At 48.4% G+C, this 21,655-nt stretch overlaps 1 long non-coding RNA gene across 3 annotated transcripts in view; it reads left to right on the plus strand.

Moving 5' to 3' along the window:
• Positions 1-21,655, plus strand: part of LOC140386012 (uncharacterized) — a 175,684-nt gene that overhangs the window by 110,723 nt on the left and 43,306 nt on the right. The gene's annotated exons all lie outside the window — the stretch shown is intronic.

Raw genomic sequence — 21,655 nt, forward strand, 5'->3', positions numbered from 1 at the left:
CCATTCTCCGACCCGGCGGGGGGTCGGAGAATGATGCCCCCGATCTCGGGTTTGCCGCCCATTCTCCGCCCCATTGCCGATCGCAATTTTTGTGGTGTTGGGTGCTCTGGTGCACAGATGAGCCAACACAGTTGTATGTGGTACAACTCTATTTTATTTTAACTCTTATAATACAGTTCGTTCTGGATACTCTGCACGTGCTGTCTCCCTGAGTGTGTTTGGTAACAGATCTGTCCTGGTCCTCCTCTGCAGCTAATACTGACCACCGGGGGTCGTGTCTGTGCTTTTATATCTTTCTGTCATTGGTTGTGGTGTTGTGTGTTCTGATTTGTCTGTTGGTGTGTCTATCATGATGTGTGTGTTTGAATATCATGACAATTTTGACACAGAGGCTCGGAGAATCCTGCCCATGATTTCTCGACAGTGGCCTCAAATTTACAGATTAACTCTGTGACAGGTCAGGCCTCAGGCTATCCTATGTCAGCTTCCTACTTGTAATTGTCTTGAATGCTTATATATTAAAACTTTTTGAAACAACATAAATTTTTCAAAATCAAGTTAGTGGTGCACGAGAGCCTCATGGTACCGGTTCCCGTTCACTGAAAGTTGGCTTTGTGCTGCTGTGTCGGAGGTCAGCTGTTTTCCTTGTTAAACTCTGTGGCACAAGAGAGCGGAGCAAGAGGATGGCAGCTCACACAGAGGCTCGGGACCAGCAGGAGGATGGCAGCTCACACAGAGGCTGGGGACCAGCAAGAGAATGGCAGCTTACACAGAGGCTGGGGACCAGCAAGAGGATGGCAGCTTACACAGAGGCTGGGGAGCAGCAAGGGCAAGTCACGGCTGAGTGGGGATAGGAGGTGTGAAATGTGACTGGGGACTTCGCGGAATGAAGACGGATACAAGGGAGGGCATTGGGAAGGGTGTGGTGGAGGAGGGTGGTGGGTCAGTCAGTCGTCGTAAGAAAATGAGGCATTTAATAGACGGGGTATGTACTGTCTGTGGGTCCATCTCGGTGTTGGCTGACAGAGGGAATGTTCACAGTCACAGCGGGGATGTCGATTCAGAAAGTCCAGTATGAGGTTAGGATGGTCAAAAGTCTCAGAAGACAGGACATGGGATCTAACATAAACTCTAAGGTTAATGCGGGGAGGTTCTAGGATTAGAGTGGGAATATGGACAGAGTAGGCCCATGGATGGAATGTACAATTGGAGGATGACAGAGTCTAGGGTAATGGGAGGAGATTGAAGGGTTAAAGCGGGTGATGTTGGGACGGTCAAAGGTGATGGGAACAGACGTGAAGGTAACAAGAGGAAGGAGGAGAGTAATGGCATCAAACATAAACTTGACATATTGCTTGTTTAAAAATTGTCTCCAAACTCGTGTGCCAGCTTTGGAGATCAAGGTTGGAAGAGCTCAATATTGAATGGGTGGAGTCTGGGGATAATGCCCTGATTTGAAAATCAGAGAATCCCTAAAGTGCAGAAGGAGGCCATTCGGCCCATCGAGTGTGCACCGACCCTTTGAATTAGCACACTACCCCTGTCCATCCCGTCCTATTCCTACAACCCCATAACTTAACCTGCACACCCCTGGACACTAAGGGGAAATTTAGCATGGCCAATCCACCTAACCTACACAGCTTTGGACTGTAGGAGGAAACCGGATCAGCCGGAGGAAACCTATGCAGTCACGGGGAAACCCACGCAGCCACGCCTCCACCCCATCCCTGTAAACTCAACTAACCTTTTGGACAGACAATGACCCAAGGTCGGAATTGAACCTGGGTCCCTGGAGCTGTGACGCTCCCGCGCATGCGTCGCCCGGCAAAGACCTTTTGGCCCCGGCTGGCGTGGCGCCAAAGTCCTTTCCCGCCAGCCACCAGCGGAGTGCAAACCACTCCGGCGCGGGCCTAGCCCCTTTGCACGGCCCGACGCCGGAGTGGTTCCCGCCACTCCATTACGCCAGAACCCCCCGCCCCGCCGGGTAGGGGAGAATCCCGCCCTATGTTCTTCAAAGTTACTGCAGCACTCAACTTTTCTCCAGCAGTAGATGCTAGGGACCCATGGGTATATGACAACCTGCCACACAGATGACCAATGTCCTCTTCCATTGTGCCATACATTTTTTCAAAGATCATAGATCATAGAATTTACAGTGCAGAAGGAGGCCATTCGGCTCATCGAGTCTGCACCAGCCCTTGGAAAGAGCACCTTACTTAAGCCCATGCCTCCACCTCATCCCTGTAAACTCACCTAACCTTTTGGACACTTAAGGGGCAATTTAGCATGGCCAATCCACCTAACCTGAACATCTTTGGACTGTGGGAGGAAACCAGGACACCCGGGGGAAAACCATGCAGACACGGGGAGAATGTACAAACTTCACACAGACAGTCATCCGAGGCCGAAATTGAGCCTAGGACCCTGGAGCTGTGAGGCAGCAGTGCAAACCACTGTGCCATGTGCCGCCCCATCTCTGCATAGATCTGATTTTTCAGACAGTCGATGCAGACTCAATGGGCCAAATGGCCTCCTTCTGTACTGTAGGAATTCTATAGTTCTATGATCTGCAACAAAGTTTTGTTCCAAGTTGGTGCTGGATTTGAGTGTGCACATGCATCAGGCTTTCTCTATGCTGTCTCATCAAAATCCTCATCTGAATCCTCTGCAGCAAAACTCACAGGCAGCCTCAGCTTGCAACAAGCTGGCACCTGTGCTACCTTTGTTCCCTGCCTTGCCTGCAGCCCACTCCTGTCTGATGTCTCACCAGTCCAAAGACGTGCAGGTTAGATGGATCGGCCATGCTAAATTGCCATTAGTGTCCAAAAAGGTTAGGAGGGGTTATTGGGTTACTGGGATACGGTGGGAGTGAGGGCTTAAGTGAGTCAGTGCAGACTCGATGGGCCGAATGGTCTCCTTCTGCACTGTATGTTCTACGTTCTATGTGCACATCTTACTACCCTCTGAAGTATGTCAATATTTGAGCTGGTGACTGTGTCTGAGAGTGGCTGTGTCAGAGTGAGCGGCTGGGTTTCTTCATCACTGTCTTGATGTTCCATTTCATGCCATTCCAGCACTGCCTAGTTTGCGGTTCCTGGGTATCTGAAAGGAGAAGGCACAAGCGTACAGTGGTGGTGCGGAGAGTAGCGAGAAAAAATAACGAGAAATTGCTTATACAATTTGCAACTTGTAAATGAGTGGAGATTGTGGGATGGGGGGGAACAGGGATGTGAGACAGAGGATTAGATATGAGAATACCACCCTCATTGATGGTTTCAGCCCTGTTACTGACCCTGGGTTCAGTCATAGTCACTTGATGATAGACTACTCTTTCCTCCATGGGGGTGGGGACAGGCTAGTTCGTCGTTTCTGACTACAGTTATGCGGCACCTTATCGTGTAAGAGAGAGGGACGTGTGTCAGTGAATGTGGTTGAATGTGTTTGGCTCACGTGGTTTGCCTTGCATGGTTGAATAGCTGGCAGATTGTGGGAGCTGTGAGGTGTGGTTGTGAGGCTTGCAATCAGTGTGAAGCTGAGGTGAAATTTTCAATGTGAGATATGAATTGTGATTGAAAGAGATTGTTGGCGGGTGAGTGAAGGGGGACGGTGGTGAAGTGAGCAAAATGTAAGGCTAGTATTTTGGTTGTAAGGATATGACATTTGAAGATGCATTCGCCGATCTTGGCCCTCATGTGTTGTCATTGAACCTCTTGCAGCATTGCATCCAGCTTCTAGGAGCTAGACTCTTGGCATTGACTGTGACAGCAACCTGCATCCACTGATACGAACAGGAGGGTATTGCTTGGAAAGAGGGGATGCAAGGCAAAACATCTGGAAAGCATGCACAAGGAAGCGCCAAGATGGCATGGATAGATAATATTGGAACATGGGCTGGCCTCTCTATGGGGTAGGCAATGATTGCAATGGAGAATAGAAATCATTGGAGAAAGTTATTTATGTTGCGGCCAACCCTTGAACGAGGACGGCTGAAAAGAAATGAAAGAACAAGAACTGCCTAAAAGGTTCCATAACCTTACTGGCCCAATAACCCTGGTCATCATTGCACTGCCACATTCACAGGGACCTACTGTTGAACAGTCCAAGCACCTGTCACATTCAGGCAGTGAGTGCCTTTTAATGAACAAAATGAGACTCTATGACATGCATAGGATTCTGATTGTCACTGGATGGTTAAACTGGGTTAAAGCAAGAACAGAGGACGCTGGAAAAACTCAGCACGTCTGCCTGCATCTATGAGGGAAGAAACAGAGTTAGTGCTTTGAGTCCTTTGACTCTTCGTTGAAGCATGTGCTTCACACATTCCTACCTGCTTCACACATTCCTACCTGCTTCACTGGTGATAAAGCCAAAGAGACCTTGGAAAAATAAAACCTTTGCCTCTCTAAACTCCACAATAAAACTCTGGGCTGATGCCACCCAAGGCATGCCAGTTGGATTTAGTTCTGACTTAAGCCTTAAAATTATGATGGCTTTGCTGCTGGAACCAGAGAGCCGGCTGATCGGACAACTGATTGAGGCAACTTAAACTAACACTATAGGGGTCAGGCCTGAAAATAAATCATTGTGATACATATTATTTAAAAAAATCAACTTATAGACATCAAATTCCTATCTCTGCTAGTTTACTAAATTCTACATTCACCTATTTACAATGAATGGGTTAATACCTCCATTTAAACAGGGGAAAGGAATTTGACTTTAATCGGTTGACTGTTTGCATGAACACATCACCCAAAGTAGTTTCTGGACTACAGTTAATGATACAGGTTATTTGAGAAATCTTTCAACAGTACGTGTTAATCGCTTGTACGTTCAGACACCATCGCCTGATAGTTTCCTATTGATGCTACCAGCAGTCAACCATTACTGTTTAATCAAAAGCATTCAAGATCCAAAGTGAGATTGACTGATAAAACAAATGAATGTTAACATTAATCAGAATTGCTTTTAACTCTTTTCAAACATTGCTGATGGTGAGATTTGTTTTTTAAGTGTAGAACAATTAGACTTCTTCATTTCAATGCTGTATGATGGTTGCATATTGCACACACAGTGGGGATAATTGTGACTTTGGGCAAACATGTAAAATGTGCAATATCAATTTTCACCTGAGGAAGGAGCAGCGCTCCGAAAGCTAGTGACATCGAAACAAACCTGTTGGACTTCAACCTGGTGTTGTAAGACTTCGTACTGTGCTCACCCCAGTCCAACGCCGGCATCTCCACATAATATCAATTAAGCCACCCATTAAATGCTTATCAGCTTTATTTCATTGATTGTAAAGTGCTTTGGGATATCCTGAGATTCTGAAAAACTCAACACAGAATCACAGAATTGTTATAGTGTAGAAGGAATCCATTCGACCCATCATGTCTGCACCAGCTTTCTGAATGAGCAATTCTCCTAGTGCCATTCCCTTGCTTTCTCACCTTAACCTTGCCTTCACCACAGTCTCTGACAGTGCATTTCAGACCTTACCCACTCGCTGTGTGAAAATGTTTTTCCTCATGTTGCCTCTGTTCTTTAATCAATTGCTTTAAATATGTGCCCTCTCATTCTTAATCTTTTCACGAGTGGAAACAATCTCTCTCAGTATACATGGGGCGGCACGGTGGCACAGAGGTTAGCACTGCTGCCCCATCGCACCAGGGACCCAGGTTCAATTCCAGCCTTGGGTGACTGTCTGTGTGGAGTTTGACTTTCTCCCTGTGTCTGCCTGGGTTTGCTCTGGGTGCTCCAGAGAGTCCAAAGATGTGCCGGTTAGGTGGATTGGCCATGCTAAATTACCCCTAAGTGTCCAAAGGTTGGGGGAGTTACGGGGATGAGGCGGAGGAGTGGCTCTAGGTAGGGTGCTCTTTCACAGGCTCAGTGCAGACTCGATGGGCTGAATGACCTCCTTCCACACTGTTCTCTGATTCTATGATACACTGTCCAATCTATTCATGATTTTGAATATCTCTACCAAATCTACCCTCAGCCTTCTCTTCAAGGAAATAGTCCCAGATTCTCCAATTTATCTTTGATACCAAAGTTCCTTGACCCTGGAAGCATTCTCCTGAATATTTTCTGCACTGTCTCTCATGCCTTCTTATCTTTCTTAAAGTGTGGTGCCCAGAACTGGACACAATACTACATTTGAGACAGAAATAGTGTATACAAGTTCAACATAACCTCCTTGCTCTTATACTCTATAAAGCCTAGGATACTGTCTGCTTTATTAACCACTCTCTCAACCTGTCCTGTCACCTTCAATGGTTTATGCTCATATACACACAGGTCCCTGTGCTCCTGCACTTTCATTAGAGTTGTATCCTTTATTTTATATTGTCTCCCATCGTTCTTCCTACCAAAATGAATCATCTCACATTTCTCTGCATTGAGCTCAATTTGCCACTGTCCATCCATTTCACCAACACATCGATGTACTTTTGAAGTAGTACACACTCTTCCTCACAAGTTCACAATGACTCCAAATTTTCTAACATCTGCAAATTTTGAAATTGTGCCTTTTGAACAAGGTCTTGCAACACATGTGGCAACCACTACTTTCTGTTTCCTGTCATTCAGCCAATTTAAAAAAATAAAATAAATGTAGAGTACCCAAATCTTTTTTTCCTCAATTAAGCGGCAATTTAGCGTGGTCAGTTATCTATCCTGCACATTTTTTGGGTTGTGGGGGTAAGACCCACGCAGACACAGGGAGAATGTGCAAACTCCACATGGGTAGTGTCCCGGGGCCGGGTTCTAACCCGGGTCCTCGGCGCCGTGAGGCAGCAGTGCTAACCACTGCGCCGCTGTGCTGCCCTTTCATTCAGCCAATTTCATATCCATGTTTCTACTGTCCCTTTTATTCCATGAGCTATGACTTGGCTCACAAGTCTCTCATGCAGCACTGTTTCATACACATTTTTCAGGCCATGCATATACATCATCAGCATTACCCTCTTCAACCCTCTCTGTTACCTCTTCAAAGAACTCCAGCTAGTTAGCTGTACACGATTTTCCCATAACAAAGTTGCACTGGCTTTCCTTATTTAACACACATTTGTCCATGTGACTATTAATTGTGCCCCAAATTATCGCGTCTAGTAGTTTCCCCATCACCAATGTTAAACAAGTTGGCATGTAGCTGTTGGGCCTATCTTTAAACCCTTTTTTGAATGAGAATGTAACATTTGCAATTCTCCAGTCTTCTGGCACTACCACTGAGTCTAAGGAAGATTGGAAAATTATGCCCTATGCCTCTGCAATTTCCACTCTCACTTCTTTCAATATCCTTGGGATGCATTAGATCAGGTCCTGGTACCTTATTAACTTTAAGCGCAGAACAGACAACCTATATACCACCTCCCTATCAATTTTAAACCCTTCTAGCACATACCTACTCTTTCACCGTGACTTGGGTAGCATCTTCTTCCTTAGTAACAAAAGATGCAAAGTGAACATTAAATACCTCAGCCATGCCCTCTGTCTCCATTTGTGAATCCCCTTTTGTTTTCATAGTTAGCCCAATTCACCCTTTTTATTTATTTGCTGGTAGAATACTTTGGGATGTCCTTTTATGTGAGCTGCCAGTCTCTTTCCATACTCTCTGTTTGTTTCTCTTATTTGCTTTTTCACTTTCTGAACTTTTTATATCACCAATGCAAGTTTTTCTTCTTTCCCATTTGCTTGTCTATTGAAATCTGTGACAACTGGGAGAGGCATTTAATGGGTGGCTGAGACATGTCACATCTTTTACACCTGTCTAAAATCTCAATTAGTCCCATTTTGTGTAGCTCTGCATTAGCTTAATTGGTCAGTTCTCACCTCTATCTTCATAATGCGCAAAAACCAGTTCAACACTTTGTTCACTATTCACAATATAAGATCATAATATCATTAGAAATAGGAGCAGTGTGCCATTTGACTTACCTGTTCGATACGATCATCGTTGACTTGGGGTCCTTAACTCCACTTTCCTACCTGTCCCCTATAACCTTTAATTCCCTTTTCAATCAAAAGTCTGTCTAACTCAGCAACAGAACACCCAGTTTCTGCCAGATATGCCCTCCTACCTGTAACCCATCGCAGTAGCCATGGGTGAGTTTTCGCAGTGGCTACGTGAGAGAGGTCAGGACAAAGCACCTTTACCTCCCTCCAGAGGACGTCTACAGAAGTCATCAGAGATTACAGTGCATAATGGTCAGCAGGCTGCCTCCATCTCTGCTGTGTGATGTCAGGAAAGCACCGAGATGTAGTGGGAGGTTAAGGAAAATTAAGAAGTATTAAGTTCACACTGGTGGCATGAATGTACAATTGTAAATAATTGTTGCACCTTTGTGAATATGTTAATCCATGTATTGACGGAGGTCTTATGGGTTTTCCTTGCTGTTGCTTGTGCTATTTCCTGGGTGCACTATCACCCCTTCCCTTTCAAGCGGTCAATCCACGCTGGGTCTATATTCCCTGAATCATTCCTGCATGTGGAGTAATTGCTCTTTGCCAAGACCTTTGCAAGCCATGTGTGAGAAGCCTCCTGTGCACACTGTCCCCTTTCTCTCCACTGGCTTTCAGAATCAATAGAGATCATTCCCTTGCCAGAGTAGATTATCAGGGTCCTCCTTCAGTTGTCCAGTTGAGTTGACCTTCAGCCCCACCCACCCGATGAACCTCCCAACTAGCATTTCTTCAGCTGAGCATAGAGGGTTTGGACTCCGTGCTCTGTCTTTTTATGAGGATGGTGTGCATGACTTTTGAAAGGGTATCCAAGATCTTCTACTCTCTGTCTGCAACCTGCCTCCTCTTCACATCACCATTGACACCCCCAGTATTACTTCACCCTCCGATCTGTCATCCTTCCCCCCACTCCCCATCACCCTTCAGCCCATCACTGCCACCTTTCAACTACCTTTCCTCCCTGATGAGCCCTTATAATAATAATCTTTATTGTCACAAGTATGCTTACATTAACACTGCAATGGAGTCGCCACATTCCGGCGCCTGTTTGGGAACATGGAGGGAGAATTTAGAATGTCCAAATTACCTAACATGTCTTTCGGGACTTGTGGGAGGGAACCGGACCACCCAGAGGAAACCACGAAGACACTGGAAGAATGTGCGGACTCTGCACCGCCAGTGACCCAAGCCGGGAATCGAACATGGGACCCTGGTGCTGTGAAGAAACAGTGCTAACCACCGTGCTACCGTGCCGCCCCCTGTCATGGTCCCCATGCCCACCCTGATCCCACCCACACCTAAGACCTGTGTGCGCACCTCTGTGACCCCTTCAACCACATGGACTGGCCCTACACCTGCCACAGTTAGACCCTCATCCTCTCCACCATACCACATCACATTGTCCCCTCCAACATTTGCAGTGTCCACTCAGCCCCCCTGCCCTTGGTTTGCCCCCCAAAATTCCACCATTGACATCGCAGACCCCTCCCTCTGAACCGTTCTTTCTCCCCTTCAAAGTTCCCTGGTCTCTTCATATGCACTGCTCCCAGATTTCTTCACCCCCACCAGCAAGGCTACATGGTTTCGTCCCCCACCTCAACTTTTGAGTTTTCAGCACCTTCCTTGCATTCCAGCATCTTCCTGATTTGTCACCCCCCACCACCACTTGTGCAACAGCAGCCCCCCCCCCCCCCCCCCCACAATCGGTCACTGTGCACCATAACTCCGTATGAACCAGGGCGTGACTTTTCAATAAGTCCTCTCTCGCCACCTCAATGCCACATTGGTCCAGTTGTGCTTCGGACCAGTGTAAATCTCAGCGCAAACTGGATGAACAGCATCTCATCTTCAGTTAGGCACACTATAGCCTTTCGGTCTCAACATCGAATTCAACAACTTCAGATGATTAGCTCTACCCCACCTTGACTCCTTTGGTTTCATTCCATTTCAATTTAATTGTCTTTTACCTTTTCTTTCTTTCTTGTCTTTCTTTATACATATTTCCCCCCCACTCTTTCCCCCTATCCTATCCCCTCTTTCCTTACCTTTTCTCCCCTTTGCTTCCCCCTTTTTTCTCATTTAACCTCTCTCCCACCTGTGTCCCCCCTCCCCCCACATCTACATCGGTCACAGCTTACCCTCTGACTTTAGTTTCTCTGCTGTTTGGCCTTTCACACCTTTTATTCGCACTGTGGACTGCTATTAGCAATCTTTTCTCTTGGTTTCTGTGGCTATGACTCATCTTTCATTCCCTCACCCCACAGTATAAATATCTCCCACTTTCTATGCCTTTCAGCTTTGACAAAGGGTCATCTGGACTCAAAACATGAGGTCTCTTCTCTCCTTATAGATGCTGCCAGACCTGCTGAGATCTTCCAGCACTTTTTCTTTTGGTTTCAGATTCCAGCAAATGCAGTAATTTGCTTTTATCTAGTGTAAATTTCCACTGGCAGAGTGGATTATATGCTCGGTGAGGGGAGAATATTCCTGTTGGCTGCTCATTTGAATGCCATTATGGTAATCGGGTTCTCGATGCCTTTGGCAACCCGCCGTTATCCCACTATGACAGTCGGAACACAACTTCCCAGTTTCACATCTCTGTGATTGGGAACTTGATTTATGGTGGCATGGTAGCCCAGCTTGATGTATGGTGGCATGGTAGCCCAGTGGTCAGCACTGTTGCTTCACAGCGCCAGGGTCCAAGGTTCGATTCTCGTTTGGGTCACTGTGCGGAGTCTGCACGTTCTCTGGTTTCCTTCCACAAGTCCTGAAAGACGTGCTGTTAGGTGAATTGGACACTCTGAATTCTCCCACAGTGTGGCGACTAGGGACTTTTCACAGTAACTTCATTGCAGTGTTAATGTAAGCCTACTTGTGATAATAATAAAGATTATATTGTATTGTTTCATCCCCTCGTATTTCCCTCATGGCCCCCTGGAGGGAGGAAGGGGGAAATTCCCACCAGTGTTTTGGACCCAGCTTCCTGACATGCTCTCATTATTTTGTGCTTTTAAAAAATAATATATTTTATTCAACTTTTTCTGCCAAATAAAACAATACAAAGGTTTTTCCCCTTTTTACAACAGCAAAACAATATAAATAACCGTGACCGTATTTTAACAAATAAATAAATAATATATAAACTAAATGGCAACTGCCATAACAAAAATAATAACTCTTCCAAATAATAAAATCAGCAATTCGATATACATAACTAAGTACCAATATCTTGACAAAAACACCCCTGAGGACTCACCTGGGCCCCCCCCCCCCGCCCCCGGGGTTGCTGCTGTTGCATTCCCATTTCCTTTATCGTTCTGTGAGGTAGTTAATGAACGGTTGCCACGGCCTGGTGAACCCCTGAGCCGAACCCCTTAGTGCAAACTTTATCCGTTCCAGTTTTATAAACCCTGCCATGTCGTTTATCCAGGTCTCCACGCCCGGAGGCTTGGCTTCCTTCCACATAAGCAGTATCCTTCGCCGGGCTACTAGGGACGCAAAGGCCAAAACATCAGCCTCTCTCGCCTCCTGCACTCCCGGCTCTTCTGCAACCCCGAATATAGCCAGCCCCCAGCCTGGCTCGACCCGGACCCCCACCACCTTTGAAAGCACCTTCGCCACCCCCACCCAGAACCCCTGCAGTGCCGGGCATGACCAAAACATGTGGGTGTGGTTTGCTGGGCTTCTCGAGCATCTCCCACACCTATCTTCTACCCCGAAAAATTTACTGAGCCTTGCTCCGGTCATATGTGCCCTGTGCAAAACCTTAAATTGTATCAGGCTAAGCCTGGTGCACGAGGACGAAGAGTTTACCCTACGTAGGGCATCTGCCCACAGCCCCTCTTCAATCTTGTCCCCCAGCTCTTCCTCCCATTTTCCCTTCAGCTCATCCACCATGTTCTCCCCCTCATCTCTCATTTCCCTGTATATATCTGACACCCTACCATCCCCCACCCATGTCCCTGAGATCACTCTATCCAGAATCTCCTGCGTCGGGAGCTGCGGGAATTCCCTCACCTGTTGCCTCGCAAAAGCCCTCAGTTGCATGTATCGAAATTCATTCCCTTGGGGCAACACATATTTTTCCGTCAGCGCTCCCAGACTCGCAAACGTCCCGTCCAGGAACAGATCCCTCAGTTGCACAATCCCAGCTCTCTGCCATGCTCCAAATCCCCCATCTATTCTCCCCGGGACAAACCTATGATTATTTCTTATCGGGGAACGCACCGAGGCTCCCGTCATTCCCCTATGCCATCTCCACTGCCCCCAAATTTTCAGTGTTACCACCACCACTGGACTTGTGGTGTATTTCTTCGGGGAGAACGGCAGCGGTGCAGTCACCAGTGCTTGTAGGCTGGTTCCTTTGCAGGACGCCATCTCGAATTTCTTCCACGCCGCTCCCTCCCCTTCTCCCATCCACTTACACACCATTGAAATATTGGCGGCCCAATAGTACTCACTGAAGCTCGGTAGTGCCAGTCCCCCCCTCTCACTGCTACGCTGCAAGAACCCCCTCCTCACTCTCGGGGTCTTCCCAGCCCACACAAAACTCATGACGCTTTTCTCAATCTTCTTTAAAAAAGCCTTCGTGACCATCACCGGGAGGCACTGAAACACAAAAAGGAATCTCGGGAGGACTACCATTTTGACCGCCTGCACCCTCCCCACCAGTGACAGGGGCACCATGTCCCATCTCTTAAAATCCTCCTCCATCTGTTCCACCAATCGTGTTAAATTAAGCCTATGTAAGGTTCCCCAACTCCTGGCTATCTGGATCCCCAAGTACCGGAAATCCCTTGTTACCCTCCTCAGTGGTAAATCCTCTATTCCCCTGCTCTGCTCCCCCGGATGTGCTACAAACCACTCACTCTTCCCCATGTTCAGTTTGTACCCCGAGAATTCCCCAAACTCCCCGAGCGTCTGCATTATCTCAGGCATCCCCTCCACCGGGTCCGCAACATACAACAGTAAATCATCTGCATACAATGATACCTGGTGTTCTTCTCCTCCCCTGAGTACTCCCCTCCACTTCCTGGAGCCCCTCAGTGCTATGGCCAGGGGCTCAATTACCAATGCAAACAGTAACGGAGACAGGGGACACCCCTGCCTCGTCCCTCTATAAAGACGGAAGTAGTCTGCCTGTTCGTGATCACACTTGCCACCGGGGCCCTATATAGCAGCTGTACCCATCCAATGAACCCTTCACCAAAACCAAATCTCCTCAACACTTCCCACAGGTAGTCCCACTCCACCCTGTCAAATGCTTTCTCGGCATCCATCGTCACCACTATCTCCGCCTCCCCCTCTGGTGGGGGCATCATCATCACCCCTAGCAGCCTCCGTATGTTCGTGTTCAGCTGTCTCCCCTTAACGAACCCAGTTTGATCCTCATTGGACCACCCCCGGGACACAATCCTCTATCCTCGTCGCCATTACCTTAGCCAGGAGCTTAGCATCTACATTCAAAAGGGAAATGGGCCTGTAGGACCCACACTGCAGCGGGTCTTTATCCTTCTTCAAGAGTAACGATATTGTCGCCTCCGGCATAGTCGGGGGCAACTTCCCCCTTTCCCTGGCCTCATTAAAGGTTCTCGTCAAGAGTGGGGCCAGTAGGTCTATATATTTCCTATAAAATTCCACCGGGAACCCATCCGGTCCCGGGGCCTTCCCCGCCTGCATGCTCCCAATCCCCTTTACCACCTCCTCCACATCCATCTGTGCTCTCAGTCCCGCCCTCTCCTGTTCCTCCACCTTCGGGAATTCCAGCTGATCCAGGAAATGCATCATTCCCTCCTTCCCTTCTGGGGGCTGAGCCTTATACAACCTCTCATAGAATGTCTTAAACACCCCATTCACTCTCTCCGCTCCCCGTTCCATCTCTCCCTCCTCATCCGTCACCCCACCTATCTCCCTCGCCGCTCCCCTCTTCCTCAATTGTTGGGCCAGTAACCGACTCGCCTTCTCTCCATTCTCATACTGCACTCCCTGTGCCCTCCTCCACTGTGCCTCTGCCTTACCCGTGGTCAGCAGGTCAAATTCCACATGTAACCTTTGTCTTTCCCTGTACAGTCCCTCCTCCGGTGCCTCTGCATATTGCCTGTCCACCCTCAGAAGTTCTCTCAGCAATTGCTCCCTTTCCTTACTCTCTTGCATCCCTTTATGTGCCCTTATGGATATCAGTTTCCCTCTGACCACCGCCTTCAACGCCTCCCAGACCACTCCCACCTGAACCTCTCCATTGTCATTAAGCTCCAAGTATCTTTCGATACACCCCCTCACCCTTAGACATATCCCCTCATCCGCCAACAGGCCCATATCCATTCTCCAGAGTGGGTGCTGTTCCTTTTCCTCTCCTACCTCCAGATCTACCCAGTGTGGAGCGTGGTCCGAGATGGCTATGGCCGTGTACTCCGTCCCTGTCACCTTTGGAATCAGTGCCCTTCCCAGGACAAAAAAGTCTATCCGTGAATATACCTTGTGAACATGGGAGAAGAATGAGAACTCCTTACTCCTAGGTCTGATAAATCTCCAAGGATCTACTCCTCCCATCTGCTCCATGAAGTCCTTAAGCACCTTGGTCGCTGCCGGCCTCCTCCCGGTGCTGGACCTCGACCGGTCCAGCCCTGGATCAAGCACTGTATTGTAATCTCCCCCCATTATCAACTTTCCCGCCTCCAGGTCTGGGATACGTCCCAACATACGCCTCATGAAGTTTGCATCATCCCAGTTCGGGGCGTATACATTCACCAGAACCACCGCCTCCCCTTGCAGTCTGCCACTCACCATCACGTATCTACCCCCACTGTCCGCCACTATGGTCTTTGCCTCAAACAGTACCCGTTTCCCCACTAAAATAGCCACCCCCCTATTCTTCGCATCCAAACCTGAGTGAAACACCTGTCCCACCCATCCTTTACGTAGTCTGACCTGATCTGTCAATTTCAGGTGCGTCTCCTGCAACATAACCACATCTGCCTTTAATTTCTTTAGATGTGCGAGTACCCGCGCCCTTTTAATCGGCCCATTCAGCCCGCTCACGTTCCACGTGATCAACCGGGTTGGGGGGCTCTTTACCCCCCCCACCCCTTGTCGACTAGCCATCCCCTTTTTTACCCCAGCTCCTCACCCGGTTCCCACGTACCCGTATATCCCACCGACGGTGCCCTCCCGCCTCGACCACCCCACCCCATAACAGCTCCCCCTTCCCCTTAGCAGCAGCAACCCAGTTAGCTCACTCCCCTCCCCCCCCCCCCTTCGCTAGATCCCCCTCTAGCGTAATTACACCCCCCATGTTGCTCCCAGAAGTCAGCGAACTCTGGCTGACCTCGGCTTCCCCGTTTGCCCTCGGCCTCTCACTGTGCGAGGCCCCCACCTTCCTGCGTCCCTGTTCCCGCCTTAATTACCATAGCGTGGGAACGAGGCCCGCGTTTCCCATTCAGCCCCGCTTTCCTACCCACCGGCGCCCACAGTTCCTCATACTCCCCCCCCCCCCCACTCCAAACGAGGGGAAGAGAGAAAATTTACAGGATTAAAGAATTAACAATTGAAAAATCCCCCCACCCCCCTTCCTCGTCCCACAGAGTCACCCCACCACTTTGCCCCAGAAGCTCTTTCTCTCGCCAGACTATTCCAGCTTCTCGTCCACTATAAATGTCCACGCCTCTTCTGCCGTCTCAAAGTAGTGGTGCTTCCCTTGGTATGTGACCCACAGTCTCGCTGGTTGCAGCATTCCAAATTTCACCTTTTTGTGAAGCACCGCCTTAGCCCGATTGAAACTTGCCCTCCTTCTCGCCACCTCCGCACTCCAATCCTGGTATACGCGGATCACCGCGTTCTCCCACCTGCAGCTCCGAGTTTTCTTCGCTCATCTTAGGACCATCTCTCTGTCATTATAGCGGTGAAACCTCACCACTATGGCTCGAGGTATTTCTCCTGCCCTTGGTCTTCGCGCCATAACTCGATAACCTCCCTCCACCTCCAAAGGGCCCGTCGGGGCCGCCGATCCCATTAGCGAGTGGAGCATCGTGCTCACATATGCCCCGACGTCCGCCCCCTCTGCGCCCTCGGGAAGACCTAAGACTCTTAGATTCTTCCTCCTCGAATTATTCTCCAGGGCTTCCAACCTCTCCACACACCTCTTGTGCTGCGCCTCGTGCGTCTCTGTCCTCACCACCAGGCCCTGAATTTCATCTTCATTTTCAGCAGCCTTTGCCTTCACGACCCGACGCTCCAGCTCCTGGGTCCTCTGCGCCTCCTTTAGCCCTTCAATCGCCTGTAGCATCGGGGCCAACACCTCCTTCTTCAGCTCTTCCACACAGCGCCGCAGGAACTCTTGTTGCTCCGGGCCCCATATCGAACTGCCACCTTCCGACGCCATCTTGCTTCGAGCTTCCCTTCCTTGCCGCTGCTCTGAAGGATCCACTGCAATCCTGCCGCTATCCTCTCCTTTTTCCATCAGTATCCGGGGGGGATTCCCTTCTATTTCACCGCACAGTGATTTTGGCCGTTTAAAATTGCCGTTGGGGCTCTTATCAAGAACCCAAAAGTCCATTCCAACGGGAGCTGCCGAAACGTGCGGCTTAGCTGGTCATCACCGCACCCGGAAGTCCTTTATTTTGTGCTTTTAACACCCCACCCACTCTCAAACACACACCGAGCTGCAAGTTAAAATTCACCCTAAATCACAGATTTATCCTGTGACTGACAAAGTGTTGAGGAAATTTGTTAAATAACTATTTCTGTATATTAGCTAAATCTTGTCCGTTGAGAATAATCGTAATACCAGAGAAATAAATATCGCTCCTAAACACTTTGAGGGAATTTTAACTTCACCCATGGGTAGCTTTGGGTCAGCTGGGGTGTAAAGAAAATTCAGACATCTGGGGCTGGATTCTCCAAAAATAGGGCTATGTCCCCATTCCAGCGTAAAAACGCTGGTGTTTCACTCTTGACTTTTCTGCAGGGGGCTAGCAGAGCCCCGGAAAGCTGCTCGCAGATCTGGCTGAGGAAACGGCCCCTGCACGTCCAGTCGGGAGTCCGCACATGCGCATGGCGGCGGCCTGCAGCGGCCGTGCCATGCGGCATGGCGGACTCAGACCGACATCGAAAATGTAGGCCCCCCCCCCCGGGATGCGCGTGCCCGAGGATCCGAGCGTGCCCGCCCACCACCAGGGCGGTCGCGGACTGAGTCCGCAGCCACCACCCGAGGCTCCCGACCAGCGATACCTGGCTTGAACCACGTCGTCGGGAACTCGGTCATTTTTGCCCGGGGAATCGCTGGGGGGCCTCTGTCAATGGCCCCCCAGCCACGCCGCATAATCCGTGCGCGAGCGATTCTCCGGGGACCGGAGAATCACGGGAGCGGCGCCGGGCGCGATTCCCGCGCAAGAGATTGATTCCCCGCCCCTGCGCCAAACATGATGTAGGCGCGAAGTTGCGGAGAATCCAGCCCCGAGCAGAGTTTCAATGGAAGGTGACCTTGGGGTTGTTAGCTGTTAACCAACCTGCTCTCAGGAGGCAAGTTGTACATTTAAATATTTTAATGAGGTTTTGCGCCTCAGGAAGGAGCCAAAATTTTAAACTGATAGTCCCATCTGAAATTTGGAACGCATTGCGATCTGCAGTGGGCTCTGCTTTGGCTATTTCCTTGAGGCAAGGTATTAAATTCCTTTTTCTGAGTTTTCTGAACCGAGGGAGTGGGCAGCGAAGTCGAGATCAATGTGACCAAAGTCCAAGACTAGTGTTGCAATTTTGTGCCCATGTTCGCCACAAGCGCAAACTTGAGACTTGGAAAATGAGAATCTCGGCGGTGAGATTTTGTTTTTTCCCATTCTCCCTGCCCCTCGCCAGTGATGTAATTGGTGGGAATCTCATTTGAATATGTTTAGACCAAATTTCCCAATGGGAAGCCCCATGAAAATTGCGGGACCAGTAGATCCTGCTGACAGGCCATCTCCCCCATTGAAAAACATATGGCGGGGTGGTCGGTAAATCCCGCCTACTGTATTTTGGAAAGGAGAAGCCAGTGTCATGTGAGAATAACTTTAAGAAATGGGTGTTTATAAATGGGTGTTTACATAAGTATCTGTAGTGAGAAATGGGTTAAGAAATGGGTGTTTATTACTGCAGTGATGTCAGAGAGAGTGGGTGGAGCTGGGCTGTCTGTCAGCTTTTTACTTTCGTTTTAGGCTGCAGGGTGTGTTTTAGTTTCGTTTTCAGAGCTGGATAGCTGCAGTCACAGCCAGAAGGTCTATTAGAGTCTCTCTCTGTAATCTAAAAACTGTAAATCGATCCCGGTGATTTAAAACTAATAACAGTAGTGACTTTAACCTGATGTGCTTCTGGTAAAAGGTGTTTTAAGACTTATGGATGTTAAAAGGAAAGATTAAAGGATTACTTAGTGTTGTATTCTTTGGGGGTTGTATTTGAATTAATGGTTGCTAAGATGTTCACAGTATGTTTTAAAAAGGTTAACTTGAGTTCGGGCAGCACGGTAGCATTGTGGATAGCACAATTGCTTCACAGCTCCAGAGTCCCAGGTTCGATTCCGGCTTGGGTCACTGTCTGTGCGGTGTCTGCACATCCTCCCCGTGTGTGCATGGGTTTCCTCCGGGTGCTCCGGTTTCCTCCCACAGTCCAAAGATGGGCAGGTTAGGTGGATTGGCCATGATAAATTGCCCTTAGTGTCCAAAATTGTCCTTAGTGTAGGGTGGGGTTACTGGGTTATGGGGATCAGGTGGAGGTGTTGACCTTGGGTAGGGTGCTCTTTCCAAGAGCCGGTGCAGACTCGATGGGCCGAATGGCCTCCTTCTGCACTGTAAATTCTATGATCTATGAGTTCATAGAATAAACATTGTTTTGCTTTAAAACAATACTTTTCCATTTCTGCTGTACCACACCTGTAGAGTGAGCCGTGTGCTCCCCACACCACAATCTATTAAAAGTTGTGGGTCAGGTGAACTCCATGATACACTTTGGGGTTCTCTAAACCCTGGCCCATAACGCCAGACTCTTTGGCACCTACTGGATCTTAGGAACCAGCTTTCGATGGAGTCAATATGGTTGGTTAATTGGCAATCAGTGGGTTGGCCCGGGACAGTGTTCAGCGTCACAGTGGTGATTGGTTCCTTGTGATGCTTTCTGAGAGAACTGAGCAAAAGGTTCAGAACTTGTTCGTGAAAGGACATTGATTGGAAGTCACCTCAGTGCATCAACAATCCTTATCCTTTTATTTTTATTGATATTTTCTTTTCCTTCCCACCACCCTTTCCGCTCTATGTTGTTTGTCTGTGTGTGTGTGTAGCGAGTGGAGCGAATTAGGAAGGGGGTTAGGCTACATTTTCAATCCATTTCTTTTATTCGTTCAGCATTTAGTGCCCATCCCTAATTTACCTTGAGGGGGTATTTAAGAGTCAACCACATTTCAGTAGGTCTGGAGTCACATGTCGGCCAGACCGGGTAAGAATGGCAGATTCAAATACCTAAGTGAACAAGAAGTGTTTTTACAATAATCGACAATTGTTTCATGGGTATCGTTAGACTTTTAATTCCAGATTTTTATTGAATTCAAATTTCACCATCTACTGTGGTGGGATTTGAACCTGGATCCCCAGAGCATTACTCTGTGTCTCTGGTTTACTAGTCCAGTGACACTACCACTACGTCACCAATTACCCGCTGTATAATACTGTACATAATAAAAGGTTACTAGTTTTTAAAAGCTACAAATCAGGGGTGGAATTCTCTGAAAATTAGGCTATGTCCTCACGCCCGCAAGAAAACGGGCGGAAATCACTGGACTTTCCTGGAGTAGTCCACACAGCTCCGGCGGGCCCTGCACTTCTGGCATGGGTCCGCGCATGCGCGCAGTGGTTACCTGCAGCAGCGGCTCCGCGAAACATGGCGGACCCACATTGGAAGCCGGCCCCGACATGTAGCCCCCCCCCCCCCAGATCGCGCGCACCCGCCGATTGGTGGCCCCCGATCACAAGCCTGGCCGTCCTGGAGGCCCCCCCGGTGACGGATCACTCCGCCCCCCACCAGGGCGGCCGTGGACTGGGTCCGCAGCTGCCTCTCTGAGTTCCCGCCGGGTGTAACCATGAGTGAACCATGTCTGTGTGAAGTTGGCCAGCTGCCAGCTGAGAATCGCCACGGGGGCCTCTTTCAATGGCCCCCGACCGGTGCCGCGTCGACCGCGCGCGACTGCCGGCGATTCTCCGGTCAGTCACGGGAAGGCGTCGGACCCGATCACGGGTCTGACGCCCCATTCTCTGCCCCTGCACTGAGCACGATTTTGGCGAGGAGACTCGGAGTACCTGCCCCTGGTGACTGTAGTTTATTGGGCTCAATCAAGGACCTCGGATATTTAAAAGGAATCTAATTTCACCTGCCTCCGGGTCAAGTGAGGCTGGAAATAACAGTGTCATGACAGTATCCTCTGGTTCTCAACCCTTCCAAAAATGGGAACTCTTTCTCTCTACACTGGAGAGGCTTTAAACTCAGCAGTCAGGAAGGAAGGTTCACACTAGGGGAGATTTGTCAAATTAAAGTGAAAGGATAAGGTAATAGTGCAGGGTAGTGATAGCGGCAGAGTTCACCAGTGTTGACAGAAAGGATATAGCACACAAACAGGAGGGTGTACCAGCAAATATGGACAGAGTAAGGAAATATGGCTGTAAATCAAGAGAGGGAGAAAAAGGTTCGGGTTTTGGGAGATTTAAAAATCCAAAGACAATAGAGGCAATAGACAAAATATATTCAGTGAACAGGAAGAGACGGAGAGTTTAATAGTCAAGATAGTAAGGCCCATGGATGGATTTGTATTGAAAAAATAAAATTGAGTCACTTTATTTGAATGCACGGAGCATCCACAAAATGATCGATGAACTAGTGGCACCGATAGACATAAATTGTATAGATCTAATCCTCATTACAGGGACATAGTTCCAAAGTGACCAAGGTTGGGGAATAAATATTCCGGGACACACAACATTTCAAAAAGACAGGAAGAATGGAAAAGGAGAAGGGGTGGCCTTGATAATAAAGGATGACATAAGGACATCAGTGATCTTGGTACCGAAAAGCAGGAAGTAGAATCACTAATGAGGTTAAAGATAGTGTTAGTTCAAAGGAGGAGGCCTATAATGTTGTAAAGAATATTTGAGCACTGGGAGTGTTTGTGAAATCAGCAGAGATTCAGCTAAAAGTTGATAAGAAGGGGAAAATGCAAATATAAGAATTAAGTTTGCTCGGACATAATAGGAAGAGAATGCCTAAAGTAAATTTTGGTCGGTTAGAAATAGAGATAGGAGAAATTATCATGGGGAAGGAGCAAATGGCATAGATATTGAACAAAATAGATAGTTGATGAGAAAATAAGAGTGACGAAGTTAAAGTAGTTAATGTCAGCAGAGAAAAAATACTGGGACTTAAATATGATGAAACCCCGAGACCGATGGCCTACATCCTAGGGTTCTGAAAGAGATGTCTCTGGCTATGATTTTCCAAGATTCAGGAATAGTTCCAGCAGACTGAATAAAGTAATACTGCTATTCAAGAAAGGAGGGAGCGAGAAAAAGGAAACTACCGGCCAGTTATGCTGACATCCATCATCAGGATTGATCTGAAGAGAGTTTAAATAATGCACTTGGAAAAGCATACCATGGTGAGAACAGTATGGTTTTACAAACGGGAAATA

The sequence above is a fragment of the Scyliorhinus torazame genome, chromosome 11 (assembly GCF_047496885.1).
Source record: "Scyliorhinus torazame isolate Kashiwa2021f chromosome 11, sScyTor2.1, whole genome shotgun sequence".
Taxonomy (NCBI): domain Eukaryota; kingdom Metazoa; phylum Chordata; class Chondrichthyes; order Carcharhiniformes; family Scyliorhinidae; genus Scyliorhinus; species Scyliorhinus torazame.